Consider the following 16,281-nt stretch of genomic DNA (forward strand, 5'->3'; position numbering starts at 1 on the left):
GCTTGGAGCTTTGTTGGCCCAGAATAACGATCAGGGTCAAGAGCAAGCCATCTATTACCTAAGCAGGACTATGATGGGAGACGAACACCGATACAATCCAGTTGAAAAAGAATGTCTCGCTTTGGTATTCGCGATTCAAAAGATGCGACACTACCTAGTGGGACAAACAATTCACGTCATCTCTAAAGTGAATCCCTTGAGAGTTCTGATGACGAAACCGTCATCTCTAAATTGCCGGCTCGCAAAGTGGGCCATTCTCTTGTCACAATATGATATGCAGTTTATGCCCCAAAAGGCAGTCAAGGGTCAAGCGTTGGCAGATTTCTTAGCTGATCACCCGGTGCCAGGGACATCTAAGTTGTATGAAGAGTTGCCTGATGAAGTCGCTGAAACTTGCGTTACTCAAGAAACCACGCATGTGTGGAAATTATTCTTCGACGGGGCATCTAGAGCAAACCCTCACGGAGCAATCACTGCAGGAGTGGGGGTCGTACTCGTTTCTCTGAACAGTCATGTAATCCCAAGGGGGTTCTCCCTAATCGAACCCTGCACCAACAATGTGGCCGAGTACAATGCTCTGCTATTAGGAATGCAATTTGCCGAAGAACTTAATTTTCAGCATCTCGAAGCTTACGGTGACTCTCAGCTCATCGTTAATCAAGTCCGAGGGGAATACGAAGTGCGGCATGAGGATCTTTCCAGTATCATATCGCAGTGCTAAAGCAAGCTGAGAAGTTTAAAGGTTTCTTTATCGGATACATTCCACAAAATCAGAATGCTTACGCAGACGCGTTAGCCTCGCTGGCAACTTCATTAGCATTACCTCCAGGGGCTGAAACTACAATCTCGGTTACAGGACGCGAGTTATACTGCTTCAAGATTCCTATGGAAGAAAGCTTCGATGAGACGATGACAGGGGAAGTCTGTACAACATCGATGGAGTTTGAAGCCAGAGATTGGCGATTCTCGTATATCGACTATGCCATATACGGAATATTGCCTGATGACCCTAAGGAAGTGGCCACTATCAAACGAAAGGCCCTCCAGTTCTATTATGATGCGGTTTCTCGAACCCTATATCGTAAATCACACGACGGAGTTTTGCTTCGATGTCTCTCTCGAAAGGAAGCGAAGGAGGCCCTTAAGGAAGCTCACGACGGAATGTGCGGGGCACATCAGCCCGGAGCTAAATTAGGAGATCGTCTTCGACGAATTGGCTATTATTGGCCAAAGATATTTTCAGACGCGATCGACTATGCTAAGCGCTGTCATGCATGCCAAATTCATGGAGATTTTATCCATCAAGCGCCAGGTAATTTACATCCTACATTTGCAACTTGGCCATTTGAGATGTGGGGCATGGATATTATGGGACCAATTTTTCCTCCGACTTCCAAAGGACACTGGTTCATTCTAGCCGTGACAGACTATTTCTCCAAATGGGCAGAGGCAATCCCGTTGAAAGAAGTCAAGACTTCGAATGTGATCAAGTTCATTAAACATCACGTTGTCTATCGCTTTGGAGTCCCGAGACGAATAGTTCACGACAACGGAACACAATTCGTTAGCTTTGGATTTTAGAGATTCTGTGATAAATTTCGCATCCAAAGTGTCGCATCTACGGCATACTATCCGCCAGCAAATGGTCTTGTGGAAGCTTTCAACAAAACCATAGTAAAGCTTCTCAAAAAGTTTGTTTCCAAAAGCCGACGTGATTGGGACGAAAGGCTTGGCGAGTGTTTGTGGGCCTACCGAACAACAGTGAGGACCTCTACCAGAGCTACGCCATTCTCCTTAGTATACGGCTGTGAAGCTGTATTACCACTTGAGATTCAGATCCCGTCTCTGAGAGTCGCGGTCACAACTGGACTGACAGACGAAGAGAAACACCAACGACGCTTGCAGGAACTCGAAGCTTTAGACGACAAGAGACTCCAAGCTCAACAACAGATTGAACTATATCAAGCTCGTATTTTCAAAGCCTACAACAAAAAGGTTAAGGAACAGATTTTCAAGAAGGGCGATCTGGTTTTGGTCAATCGACGACCCATGGTGATGACTCACAAAAGTAAAGGGAAGTTTAACCCTAAATGGGAAGGGTCTTTTGTCGTTGAGACAGTCTATTCCAACGGAGCTTACCGTCTCATCAATAAGAAAGGCGACAGACTTAGGATGCCAATTAATGGAAAGTTTCTTAAGAAATATTACCCGTAAGCTGTAAGTCTCTTGAGTTTAGCTGGGGGTTGCTTATGCTCATTTGAGTAAAGAAGTTCTCCTACTTTGTATGTCGTCAAGTTAACATTACACCTCTGACGATTTAAGTTATTGAGAATCATTATAATAAAGGAGTTTTCCAAAGTCTTTCAGATAGCTATCAGCATAATCTGTTTGGTGAAAAAGTCCCAATTTTGACTGCGTTCAGTCCTCTTGAACGCAAGTCCTATGGCTGCGTTCAAAACAAGTCTATAGTTGCATTTCAAGTCCCACTACTGCAAGACTTGACTGCGTTCAGTCCTCTTGAACGCAAAGCCCTATGGCTGCGTTCAAAACAAGTCTATAGCTGCGCTTCAAGTCCTGCAGCTGCAGAACCTGACACTGCGTTCGCACCAACGAACGCACAACATGATCATTTCAACTTTCAGAAGTCTTGAAGTCGCGGTCAAACCTGTTTGACAAAGCCAGATGTCCCCAATGGGCCTGCGTTCAAGCCGTTCAAATACAAAGGAATAATTTGCAGAACTTCCAACATCACAACAAGACTGCAACATCCCAGACAAACACAGAAAAATGCAAGAAAAACAGCAGCAGTTCATTTCATGCAAATAATAAGTGTTTGAGGAAGTACCAAAAGGTTATTACAGACTAAAAATTTACTTAATAAAAAAAGGGGGTTCCCGAAGGGAAAAGGATGCAAGGCGGGCCTTGGCTTGAGCTATGCGTGCAGCATGCTTGGCTCGGATCTCTGCTTCAGCTCTCCTCCTTAATTCTTCAGCAGTGACGGCAGCAGCACCAGCTTCTGATCGCAAAGCCTGAAGAGCCTCTCCTATCTCAGGCTTCAAGTCAGCGCTCTGAAGCTCCTCTAGGGTTTCTACGGTGCGTCTGAACAGGTGAATCTTCTTGGCGCAGTGATCAGTCCAGCCGCGATTAACACGCTCAAGCAAGTCCATCACATCAAAGAACGAATCCAGAAAATCTAAAAATGGGGCCCATCTTTGCTCAGAGATGAGGTATGCTTGCTTCACCATGCTCTCCAGGAGCTCTGTGAGGAAGTGCACACTCTCGAAGTCTGGGGTGAATACTTTACCAGGAGGGACCATAGCAAGGGGTGTAATCAGAGGGGCGTCCTCTTGGAGCACTCCTTCTCCTTCATCGTCAGAAACGATAATAGGTTCAGCAACAGAAGTCCCACCTGTCAACAAAGCCAGCACAAATTCAGTAAATCTTTTGGGCAACTGAATTCGAACGCAGGAGTTCAGACCTGCGTCAAAATCAATTTGAACGCAAGGAGTCTAGACTTGCGTCCAAGATTAAGGGATCGACCCTTTGTCTTATCATCAGACACAAAAAGTTCTGCTTTACATTCAAAATCTAAACAGTTCTTATCAATAAACACAGGAACTTTTCCGTGTGTTCAACAGCGAGGGTTCGATTATTCTTTGCAATAATGGACACAAGAACTTCTTTTATCATCCAAAATCAAAGAGACGAACAGTTTTCGTCAAGAAACATACAAGTTCTTTGCAAGATCGAAGAGACGAATCTTATTCGTCATCATCAACCAAAGCCCAGTCAGGGAATTTCAAGAACACCTATCACAAAGAATGCTTAAACAGAGAAGAAAACAAGGATTACCTCGACGACCAGACGCCAGAGGCGTCGACGACGGTCCGGAGGTGGACCCAAAAGCATCCTTCGATGGCGGTGGAAGGTGCGTCATCTGTTCGTCTCCACTCAAGCAAGATTTCTGGGAAGCCATGGCCAGAGGACGAGACGAAATAGTGGAAGAATTAACGAGAAGAAACTCGTTTGGGAGTTCAAGAACGAAGTTTAAACGTTAAGGCTGTTGACGTGACTAATCAAGCCTATTTATAGATAATTAAATGATATAGAGTTCCAAGACGCCCAACGGGTGTGGTCTCTTCGTCATCATTACAGTCGTTTGGACTTCTGATTAGACGCGGGACAAATCCCTGCGTCCATAAAGCCAGACTAAACGCAATAATCTGGAGATGCGTTCTTCCAAAAATACGTAGTCCCACTCAAGGACGAGAACGCAGGGGGTACCCCTAGTTTTAGAATTGAAATTCTTGGGAAATATGCTGCTTTAGCTTAAAACTTTTGTATATTTCTTATGTTACAGAGTTTGAACTCTATTCTCCTCAAAGATTCTAACTTATCGACTCTCGTCAATAGAGCGATAGGTCCCCAAAGTTGCTCCAATCGCAACACTTCTAACTTATCGACTCTCGTCAATAGAGCGATAGGTCCCCAAAGTTGCTACAATCGCAACACTTCTAACTTATCGACTCTCGTCAATAGAGCGATAGGTCCCCAAAGTTGCTCCAATCGCAACACTTCTAACTTATCGACTCTCGTCAATAGAGCGATAGGTCCCCAAAGTTGCTCCAATCGCAACACTTCTAACTTATCGACTCTCGTCAATAGAGCGATAGGTCCCCAAAGTTGCTCCAATCGTAACACTTCTAACTTATCGACTCTCGTCAATAGAGTGATAGGTCCCCAAAGTTGCTACAATCGCAATACTTCTAACTTATCGACTCTCGTCAATAGAGCGATAGGTCCCCAAAGTTGCTCCAATCGCAACACTTCTAACTTATCGACTCTCGTCAATAGAGCGATAGGTCCCCAAAGTTGCTCCGATCGTAACACTTCTAACTTATCGACTCTCACCAGTGGAGCGATAAGTCCCCAAAGTTGCTCCAATCGCAACACCTTCCCCTCGTCGACTCTTAACAATAGAGCGACAGGACCACAAAGTGTGCCACGTTAATATTGTATTCCTAGCACTTACAGTATTCTTCCAGTATTTAAGGCAAAAATATAATACAGGAAGAATAAATAGTTGTTGTCGCAATATCAAACTGGTATTTCATTGTTACATGTCAAAACACGATATGATAAAGAAACAATGGAAAGCCAAAAGGCAGCACTACCTTTATTTAAAGGAAAACAAGGTGACCTAAGAAAAGTGTTGTTCCCACCAAAAGAACGATACAAAAATAGGCTCATCAATTCATCAGATTAAATGAAGCTAGCTGAGACTTAATGTCAGAAAGTTTTTCTTCATGGTCGGCCCGAACCAGCATCTCGGCCCATTTCCGAAGCTCATCCTCACTAGACAGCATGGCAGCTACCTCCTTCTTAGCCTCTTCCAGAGAACAAGCTTTGGCATGGTAATTCACCAGGGAAGCAGCACTTTTGACGTTGAGCTCAGTGACAATAGATTCTTCTCGTTTGAATTGAGCCTTCATCCTAGTCAACTCCACTTCAGTGGCAGCGATCTTCTCTCGCAAATTCTCCAGAGAAGTATTTGAAAGTGTCAGCTCAACTTGTTTTTGAGCGTGTAGCTGTTGCAGTTGTTCAACCTCAACCTCTTCTTCAGCTATATGACGTCGAGCGACTTCATAATTATTGAGTTCTTCGGCTCGAATATCCTCAAAAGTAGATGCAATCTGCGCTTGGATATCAGCGCGACCCAAAGCCTCCAAGAATCTGAGTTGTCCCTCTAGACGTGAGATAACTTCAGAGCAGCGCTGAACGACGTCGACGTCACCTACAAGCTTGAGGTTGTTCAAACTGTTCGTGAGCATGGGCTTGAAGGTATCAAAAGTATCTCGTCCGGCTAGCACAACCTTAATTATTTTCCTGGTAAGCCCTCCCAGATAGTTAAGGGAAATCTTGACAAAATCTGGTACATCTGCGGGGCTCGAAACAGCAATAGGCGACGGTACAGAAACTTCTGAAGATGCTAAACCAAATAAAAGACCAGCAGGTGATTGCGGTGTAGTGGCTTAGGAAGGAATGCTAATATCCAGCTGAGATGGACTCGATTGCAAAGCCATCAGTTCCCCCATTTGAGATGACCTTGGCACGTCTACAACTTCCGTAGAGGCTAAAGAAATCGTCAATAAAGTCGTCGGTGGGAGAGCTGTCGTCGAGGTCTCCAAGCGAGGTGGCTCTGACACTTGAGCCGGCGCTAACATAAGCTGTTGCGTCAAAGGAGGAGTGACAGTACTTGCCTCATGTATCATAGGATCTGCATGAGAAAATTGTTTAAATATAGATTAAAAATTAATCACAAGACAAAATAAACGATACTTACCAGTGAGAGGCAGAGGAATGTACTTGATGAAGTTCTCCATACGCGCCGCCCTCGAAAGCGGGAAACTTGCAAGCAATCTCGTAATTATAATCCCGCCTTAATATTTCACGAAATTTAACTTGATACCAACCGGCCCATTCAGAGGTTTCTAATTGCTGAACAAGAGGAGTTGGAGTACCACTTGATTCAGGAGTCGTCATTATCGGAGGACAGTGCAACACGAACCAAGACACCAAATAAATATATGGCATCGGCACTCGAGGGGTTGGGGTCTGAATGATAGTCTTCCCGTCGGAATCCACTTTCTTGACAGCGATAAACTCAGAAGATAGTTCCCGCAAGCCACTTTGTAAGCAGCACACCATGGCTGAAAGGAGATTCAAGGGTCATCCATAAGCCAATAGAACAGCAGGGTATAAGACCTCTACGGTAATGGCATCCACCGGTCTGGTGGGTACCACACAACGCTTCAACCAGAGAGTCAGAAAACCAGCGAACAAAGCCATGTCAGAGATAGGGACTTCTGCCTGATAGTGGAAGCTTTCAAACGTGGTAAACGCCGGGAAGACATCCTCCTCTACCTCGCAAGTATAATGAGAGGTTGTGTCATTGATACGTTCCGTGATTTCCTCGAGGGTACTGGCCGCCAAGCGAGTCACCTCAGCTTCTTTGTCCCACAGATTGTGGAAAAGATATTCCGCCCACTGTCCTTGTTTCACGCCGCTTGCTCTTTTCCCAGTAATTTGCGCACATATCTGGAAATGGCACATTAATTCCCAGTAAGTGTCGTAGATTTTGGGAGCACCATTTTTTAGGATCTCTAATTTCCTGCTTCCGGGAACAAACTCCTCATAAGGCAATTCTCCAAAAGACAGTCCAGAAATTTCAAACATTTCATGGAGAGCGAAGCCCAGTTCACCAACTGGGGTGAAAAAGGTGCCGGTGTGAGGGTTGTAGAATTTCAGCATAGCAAAGAGTCCGCTGTAATTCGGAGGAATACCATATCGAGTGGCCATTATTGGAACTCTCAAATCTGAAATTCTCAAAGGCTCTTCTAGTTCCTCCAAAACAAAATTTATCATCTGGGCCCACCAGTCCGCATCACTGGAGTGAACCCAAGTAGGGGCCCTGAAATCCCGAGCAGGGAACTCTCCTTTGACAGAAATAAACGTTCTAATGAACACCTCCGCCAATTTAGCAGGCTCTCCGACAGGATGTTCTTTTTGGAATAAACCTGGCTTCAAAGCCAGAAAATTATTGAAACTAGCCGGATGAGTACCCCGATGAGTGATGTGCCCCGTAGCAACACCGCCTTGGTCCTGAACAAGTTCCCAATTCATCGATCGCGGGATAGAAGCGCACTGATAATAAGAGATCGGCCACATCCGCTCCAAATTGGGAAGGAAAAGACGACGGTTGTTGACGACCTTCAACCATTTGTAATTCCCCTCGGACATCCGCTTGGGGTCCATTTTTACAGAATCCCCGAATAGGAAGGATGGCTTCTTTAAAATCTCGCGCCCCGTAGTTTCAAATTTGGCGTCCGTAATCAAAGATCTAAGAGTCTCGGGGAAGGCTTGGGTGATGAGCTTCGACCGTTCTTTGTGCGTGTTCTGAAACACTGGATATTCAAAGGCGAAACTGAGGACAGTATTCTTCTCCGCACCTTCCGCATGACCGAAGTAGTGGTTGAAGGAAAGAGGCTCTTTGGAGTAGCATACTGCAAATAGAAAAGTTAGTCAGAAAAAGTCCAACTCAAGAATATAAAGCTCAGACTTGCGCCCAGGTCATTAAATGCAGGGTCTCAACCCGTATCTAAATTTTCGAACGCAAGCTTTAGACCTGCGTTCGGACTATTGAACGCAAGGTCTCTAAAATTTTGAACGCAAGGTTCGGACCTGCGTTCGGAGACCCGAACGCAGGGTCTCTACCTACATCCAAGATTTTAAACGCAGGATCTAAACCTGCGTTGAAATTTTATGAACGATGGAGCTCCCCATTCGTTTTCTGGAACACTGAGGATTATCTCGCTGGTTTAAGAGTGGAATACAGATCATCAATCAAGGGTTAGGGAGATCTGCTGAAACCACCCCCAATGGTTCAACCTTACCATTAGTTGAAGAAACTAGCGACGAAGGCACAGGGATTTGATCGTCCCCAGAGGTTCTAGCTGAAGAAGCACCCTGAGCTTCGGCGATCTTCGATTTGGACGCCATTTTCTTCTTAGGTCCCATGGCAACTGTGGCGAAGAAGACGAAGATGGGCGAAGTATTTAGGAACGGATCTTTTCCTCCGTTGAAGCGTTGGAGAAGATGAACAGGAGCCCTGTTTAGAAATCGAGCAAAAAAGGGGAAAAGTCGAATGACCTTTTGATTTGACATCAATAACCCATTTATACGCAGCTGTAGCTGTCAAATCGAAGCGGGATTTTAGGCAAAATCTCTCCCGAAACGTGATTCTCGCGTTTTCAAAAAGAGGGCTTTCAACTTCCGAACGCACCTTCATGTTTCAACAGTCGAACGCATGATTTGAACATGCGTTCTGGTGATCAACCTCAGCCAATCACATAAATAACCCTTTCAAAGGGGTTAATATTCCAAGTAATGGCGCTATGATCAAAAGAGAAGATAAAGCGAATTCCTCTGAAGCCAGTCTCCTGACTAAGCTGGGGATAAAGTCCTTCTTATACAGGCTTGTGGTTCTCTCCATCTATGACGACAGATCTGTCCTAAGTTCAGAAATGCCCAGCTTCCCTGAAGACGATGAACTTAGTCAAACAAGTTAAAACCCAAGTCAACAAAGATGCTCTACTCCATCTGCGATAAGATACATTTGATCAATAAAATTTTTGGGTTCCAAAGTGTTTCGAAAATTCGTCCCAGTCAACCGCGAACTTTCGAAAACTTTGGAGGGGGTTCTGTAGGCTGTCTAAAAATAATAGAAGATAGCTGATTCCCCATCAAACACTGATGATGGAAGTTACAATCGGACGACTTCCAGAAGGCTACAATTTGAAGACTTTCACATGTCAAAGAGCTAAAGCAAATATTACAAAATGACGATCTTTAGCAACACTCTGATAGAAAGAGATTACAAATCGACGACCTCTTCAAACCAAGACGTGGAAGTCCTCCCTGCGTACCATCGTCAAGACACAACACCAATCCAATCACCTACGCAGCTTCAACCGCTGCAAACATGAATGCAGCTTCTTATGTGAGATGATTGATCTTGATGGCTGCGATAACAACATGACTAATTAGCAACTAGAGCACATGGTTAAACTATGCAATGAAATCTTAGTGGAGATCGTGACCTGCAGTTGATAGAGCGTTATTGAGATGCCTCAATTGTCACAAATGGCCTGAATAAGACCTTCTTTACTGGTCATTGGTGTCGTCCATATATAAAGACAGAGAAGCTCAAATGCGGCTTCAGCGGCTCTCAAACGCAGCTCCAATCGCTGCCAATCACAGCTCAAACGCAGCCCATCATCGCTGCCCAACGCAGCTCATCATCACTGCCCAACGCAGCCCATCATCGCTGCTCAACGCAGCTCATCATCACTGCCCAACGCAGCTCATCATCGCTGCCCAACGCAGCTCATCATCGCAGCTCCAACCGATGTCGAACGCAGTTCTACACTGCTGCCAACGCAGCTCATCATCGCTGCCCAACGCAGCTCCAACCGACGTCGAACGCAGCTCTATACTGCTGCCAAACGCACCTTCAAACATCGAAGAACGCAGCTCAATATCGCTGCAGAACGCACCTCCAGATGCTGCGTTCAAACACAGAATTTAGGCCAGAACGCATGTCAAAGTTCTGACCTGTTCAAACACGATCCAGGCAGTTTCAAAAACTGCTCTTCACCCACGATTTGAGGAGTGGCTTACGTGGGGTGTTACACCCGATTAATGGAGTAACTAAACCCCTACTTAGGTGCGGATTATGGGGGCAGTTACACCCCTAATCCCCCTATAAATATCAACAAACTCAACAGAGTTAAAGGATCTTTTTTTTGGAGGCGGAGATCAGATTTCCTGGAGAGGATCTTAGAGAGAGAGTTGGAGAATTAATTCTTTACACAGTCTGGGGAATCAACATCCATTGAGAAATCCAGACGTTAATACTTGGCTTATTAACCGAATCATTTTCGGTTCAAACAACTCTTTTTATCAGAGTTTGTCATTCGTTCTGAATCACAAAACTCGTCAAGAGTTATCAACCAGACAAGATCGTTGTTCCAGTGAGTATAGATATTCGGATCGTCAACGAGAAGCAAACTCGACGCGAACACTCGAGGGAGGCATCTCATCGCCACCGTGAAGAACCCAGTTTTAAACAAAGGAGAGAATCCAGATCATTCTCTTCTCTTTTGTAATCAGGAATTCAAATTGTAATCGAGAGTAGAGAGAACTCTCTAAACAGTTAGAGAGAATAAAATCAAACGCAATTCTTTTATTCATTTTCTTATTACAAAATTTACGACAAACATCAGCTCAGATCCAGCTATCAATCCAGCCCATGTTCGACCGTAAATGTAACCTCTAAACACTACAGATGCAGCTCAGATTCAGCTGCCAACGAAACTTCCAAGTGCTATCAAACGCAGCTTCCAACTGCCAACGCACCTTCCAAATGCTGTGTTCGAGCTTCCAGATGCTACGTTTGAGCTTCCAAATGCTACGTTTGAACGCAGAATTCATGCCATAATGTAATTCTTGTGTTTGACTTGTTCAAACACGAGCTGAATAGTTTCAAAACCATTTCTCACGATTTGAGGGGATCACAACTCCACTTAGGAGTGATTTAAGGGGCGGTTATATCCTATAAGCCCTATAAATGGGCAATTTTAGGGGCTGTTACACCCCATAATCGCCTATAAATAGCTGAAAGATTAGCTTAGTTTAGATCTTTGGATCTTTTGAGCATTTTCGGATCTAGAGATCAGCAAAGGGCTTCTTTAATCATCTGATCTTGGAGCATTCGACTGACAAATTTGGAGAGCTTGGAGCGTTCTTTAGCAATTAAGATTTTGGAGCTTTGATACTTGGATTATTAATAGAATTTCGGTTCAAATCAACTCTGTTACAAAGTTTAAACTCGTACGGAGTTCTTAAACTCGTTAAGAGTTATTTTTAAACTTGGCACGCAAGTTTTATTAACTTCAATCCAATGAGATGAAACGTCAGATCATCAATAAGAAGCAAACTTGATATGAACATTGAGGGAGGCAGCTCATCGCTACCGAGAAGAACCTAGTTTTAAATAAAGGGGAGGATCTCCGTCGATCTTCTTCTCTTTTGTAAATCAATATTCCGATATAAGAAAATTGTAATTTCTTTTTTCTATGTCTGTTAGAGAGAAATTGTATTGAGAGAATTGTATTCATTCTTTGTCTAAGCCAGTTAGAGAGTAATACAATAAATCATATTCTTAATTGTCTTCTTTCAATTTTCTCACCAAATAATAATATCACCTACTTTGTTCCATCCTCTCGCAGCTTGACAAAATAGTGATTGAGTCTATAAAGTATCCTCGCAACCAACGCCTGTATGGGCATTGCTCGAGTTCTCTTAAGTACCTCATTGAAGCTTTCAGAATAATTAGTTGTCATCATGCAAAACTGATTCCCTCCATCTATACTTAGTGCCCACTGGTCGACATATTCACTTCCCAAACTACTCTCAATCCACTCATATGCAACTTAAGATGTTGCCTTGATTTGATCTTGTATCCGATCATACACATGTTTTGGGTGTACAACCCGCTTGCCAAAGAAGGTTTTGTAAATGTATCTGACCAAAGCTCTTTCACATGTTTTGGGTGTACAACCCGCTTGCCAAAGAAGGTTTTGTAAATGTATCTGACCAAAGCTCTTTTTAAAATTAGCTCCCCGCTTGCCAAAGAAGGTTTTGTAAATGTATCTGACCAAAGCTCTTTTTAAAATTAGCTCTAATGTGTCTTAAGCAATAGCGGTGATGGTGATGAGAGTCAAAACTCCTGTACAATGCTTTAGGAATACCTTTCATCCTATCAGATATAAAAGTAATTTTCCTAGGAGGTAACACATTAAAAATATATAATTGAATGCATGAAAAAACCACTCCTAATTTTTATTTTTCTCGACCTCTACAATTGTGAAGGCCAAAGGCAATAAGCCACCATCTGCATCTACTCCTGTAGCAACAAGCAATACACCCTTATATTTACCATATAATTGTGTGCCATCAATGCTAAGAACCGGTTGACAAAATTTAAATCCCTCGACCGAAGGACCAAATGCCCAAAATATAGATGTTAATTAATGAACTCCTGGATTGATCTCTTTGGTTATGAATTTGTATTTAGATCCAGGATTGCTTCTTTTGATCGTATCAAGATATTAAGGAAGTGTCGCGTAAGACTTCTTTCAATCACCAAATATTTTTGTCATCACAATTCTCCTTGCATTCCATGATTTACTATATGATATTTTAATGAACTTCGTATCTAGCACTCTATCAATTACAGTACTAGGAGTTAGTTCAAGCTTCTTCTTTAATTTTGGCATAATCAGCCGCGCTATATAAGAGGCAGATGCACCATTGTGATCTTGCTCTAATATCGGATTGCTATATGTTGTGAACACTGTAGTATTCTGTGATCCTAAAATGCCCATTATGTATTTTTTCATCAAATGCATATAACTTCCAAGGACATTTGTAATTAGCTTCATTTCCCTCGGCCTGACCTTTCTTTTGTGTATTCATAAAACAAATTGCATCATAACTTGTGTGATTGCTTTTAACTTGCTTGAATTTGACATTCTTTTTGATTGAGTACGTAATCACGAATACCATCAACCAATTGGTCCTTAGTCTCGAATAAATCTCTAACTCTGAAAGGGATGTCATCATCTCTTCTATAAATAGAACTTTGGCCAATGCACATATCATGTAATATGGAAGAACGAATCCACTCATCATCTTCAAACTCGTTGAGGAGTGGTTCTTAGTACTCAACATATTCATTATTAGCATAAGCCTCATCAGGACAATTCAGATTCTCTTTAGCATCTTCAGTCACAAATTGCATGCTATCAAATGGTGTACTAGGGGTATCCATCCGGGCCGGCCCAAGCCGGACAAAACTGGAACCCGGACCCGGATCCGGTTAGACCGGGTCAGGCTCGAGCCTGGGCCCAAGCCTGAGCGGGCCAGGCTCTGGGCTGGGCTGGTTTTTTTATTTTTCAAATATTTTTTGTCTCTTTAAAATTTCAATAATACATAAAAAAAATTACACAAAATTTTAATAAAACAAATAATATTATTAATCACTTGAAATTGCATAAATTATAAATACAAAAACTTAAAAATAACAAATGATAAAAATAACATCTTAATTAATAATCAGTAAATTTTTTACAAGTATAAATTTATTTCGGAATTTATCGCATCACAATAGATGAGTACATCCCAACTAGGTTGACACATACTTACATATATCACTATTTTTTGTAACTGTTTTCAAAATAATTCATTACAAATTTTTAACTAAGAAATAAAAATTACAAATTGATGAATATTGTTTACTCTTTATATCTATCTGCTAGTCCCAACTCTTCAAATTTATCTTCAATACTAGCCATCCGATCGATACCTTGCGTTCTCTTCTCGTACCTCCACCAATCTTACAAGCACATCATCGCCTGTACAGTATACGGATCTAACGATGTCTTGTGATCGTCAATCAAATGTCCTGCTGTGCTGAAGACGGATTCTGAAGCTATCGTTGAAATCCGCATTGTTAGTAAGTCACGAACCATGATGGAAAGTATAGGATATGAAACTGTTCCATATACTTTCCACCATTGTAAAATATCTAAATTATTATTTTGACATTTAACTAAAGAAACAATTAAATATTGATCAATTTTATAAACCTCCAATGATGATCCAAATCCAGATCCACCAGTTAGCTCAGCTACCATTGCATACCTATCAAAACTTATACTTTTACCCCAACTTGAGCTCGAAGAAACTGAACCAATAGACTGCTGTGTAGCTACACCATATTTAGCTGCATACTAATCATATAAGCTTTGAAAATAATTTTTAATAGTATTATGATGAGTAGTAGCAGTAATGGTTCTACCACCATCAGTGTCTATTATCTGTCCACCATACAAGGAATGTAACAAACTTCGAAGGCTAATATCCTTCAATTGCGGATCAATAGGAACCCGAAACCAAAAATAATAGGAATAGGCCTTAAATACTTATTAAATTTACTTTTCCTTTGAAAAATCATTTTCCAAAATAATCATCCATACAATATTTATTAATTTTTTTTAAATATTTAAAATTTGTAAAGAAGCTAAAGTAATGGTTGGATAATAACAGCCAAATAATAACATTGTAACATCATAAAAAATTTGTAGCATCTCTTTTAAATTACTTATAACTATTCATTCATCTTTAGTAATTCCATACATGCAACCAGAGTTAGAACTAGAAACATAAAAAACAATAAAATCATTTATAATTTCTTTATATTCTATTGCTAAATAACATTACATATATGAAATTCCACCTATGATCAACATCTATTGGAATCAGTCTGAGTTTTATATTTTTTTTATAGAATTGTTTCCATCTTCTAATTCTTTGTTCAGACGCATTATGCATATAAGTTATCATCCTAATCTTTTCTATCATGGGTTTAATTTTAGTAAATACACTTTGAACAATTAAATTTAAAATATGAAAAATACATCTAATATGAAAAAGATCATCATGACATGACAATGACAGAGATTGTTTGATAAAATCAACAGCTATATTATTATTACTTGCATTATCTACTGAAAGAGAAAATATTCTTTCTAAAATTTCTAATTTCAAAAGTTCTTCAATTATTAAATTTGTAATATTAATACCAGTATATGACTCTTCAATTATAATAAAGGAAATAACTCTTTTAAACATTTGCTAATTTTTATCAATCTAGTATGCTGTAATACATAAATAACCAGTTTGTACTTTAGATGTCCAAATATCAGAAGTTAAAGAAAATTTAAAGTTTAAAGTTTGAAAATAAGAAATTATTTTTCCTTGTTCCTCCTGATAATGTTTTAAAATATAACGTTGATAAGTTTGACGAGAATTTTTTTTTAAATATGGGGTAAAAACCATCTATAAATAAATCTTCAAATTCATCATCTTTTACTAATTTAAAAGGAATATTCTTAAGAATGATAAACCCGATGACGCATTTTCTGGCACGAGCTGCGTTATAATTCCAACTACCGAGACTACCATAAGATGAGGATTGCGAGCATAGATTGTCGGATATCACCTTGAGGCATCTGGCCTTTATTGTGTTTATCTAAATGGTGTTTGAGGTGGTTGGTGTCGCTCTTATGATGAGCTTGGAAAATATTACCGCACAACGCACACTGCATTCTGGGTGAGAATCCTACCGTGTTCATCCTTGATAACATCTATCTTCTTGAAAAAATTCCACACATCGGATCTTGACCTTTTAGGAGCTCTTGGTGTAGAATCGTCTCCATCGGATTCGGGATCAATATCGGTAGGATCTGTAGGAGTAGCTGTAGTAGGATGACTTATTTCGGGAGTGATGTTTTGCTCTTCATAATCAGAACCGGAAGCCATTTGATTGAAGAATTAGAGAGGTAAAGTGATTATTAGAGAGTATAAGAGAGTATAAGAGTGTATAAGAGAAAAGTAGATGAGTTTTGGATGAGGAAAATAAATGAAAATCCCCTCTATTTATAAAGGCAGCTCCCTAGACAAATGACTAAAATACCCTCATTTTTATTATTTTTTTGACCATTTTTAGGGGCAAAATGATCAAAACGGTCAAAATGGCCGTTATGGCCGGGCTGGACCGGCCCGGCCCGGCCACAACGGTCAAATTTTGACCGTTGT

This window comes from Asparagus officinalis, chromosome 1, assembly GCF_001876935.1.
Source record: "Asparagus officinalis chromosome 1, Aspof.V1, whole genome shotgun sequence".
In the NCBI taxonomy this organism is placed as follows: Eukaryota; Viridiplantae; Streptophyta; class Magnoliopsida; order Asparagales; family Asparagaceae; genus Asparagus; species Asparagus officinalis.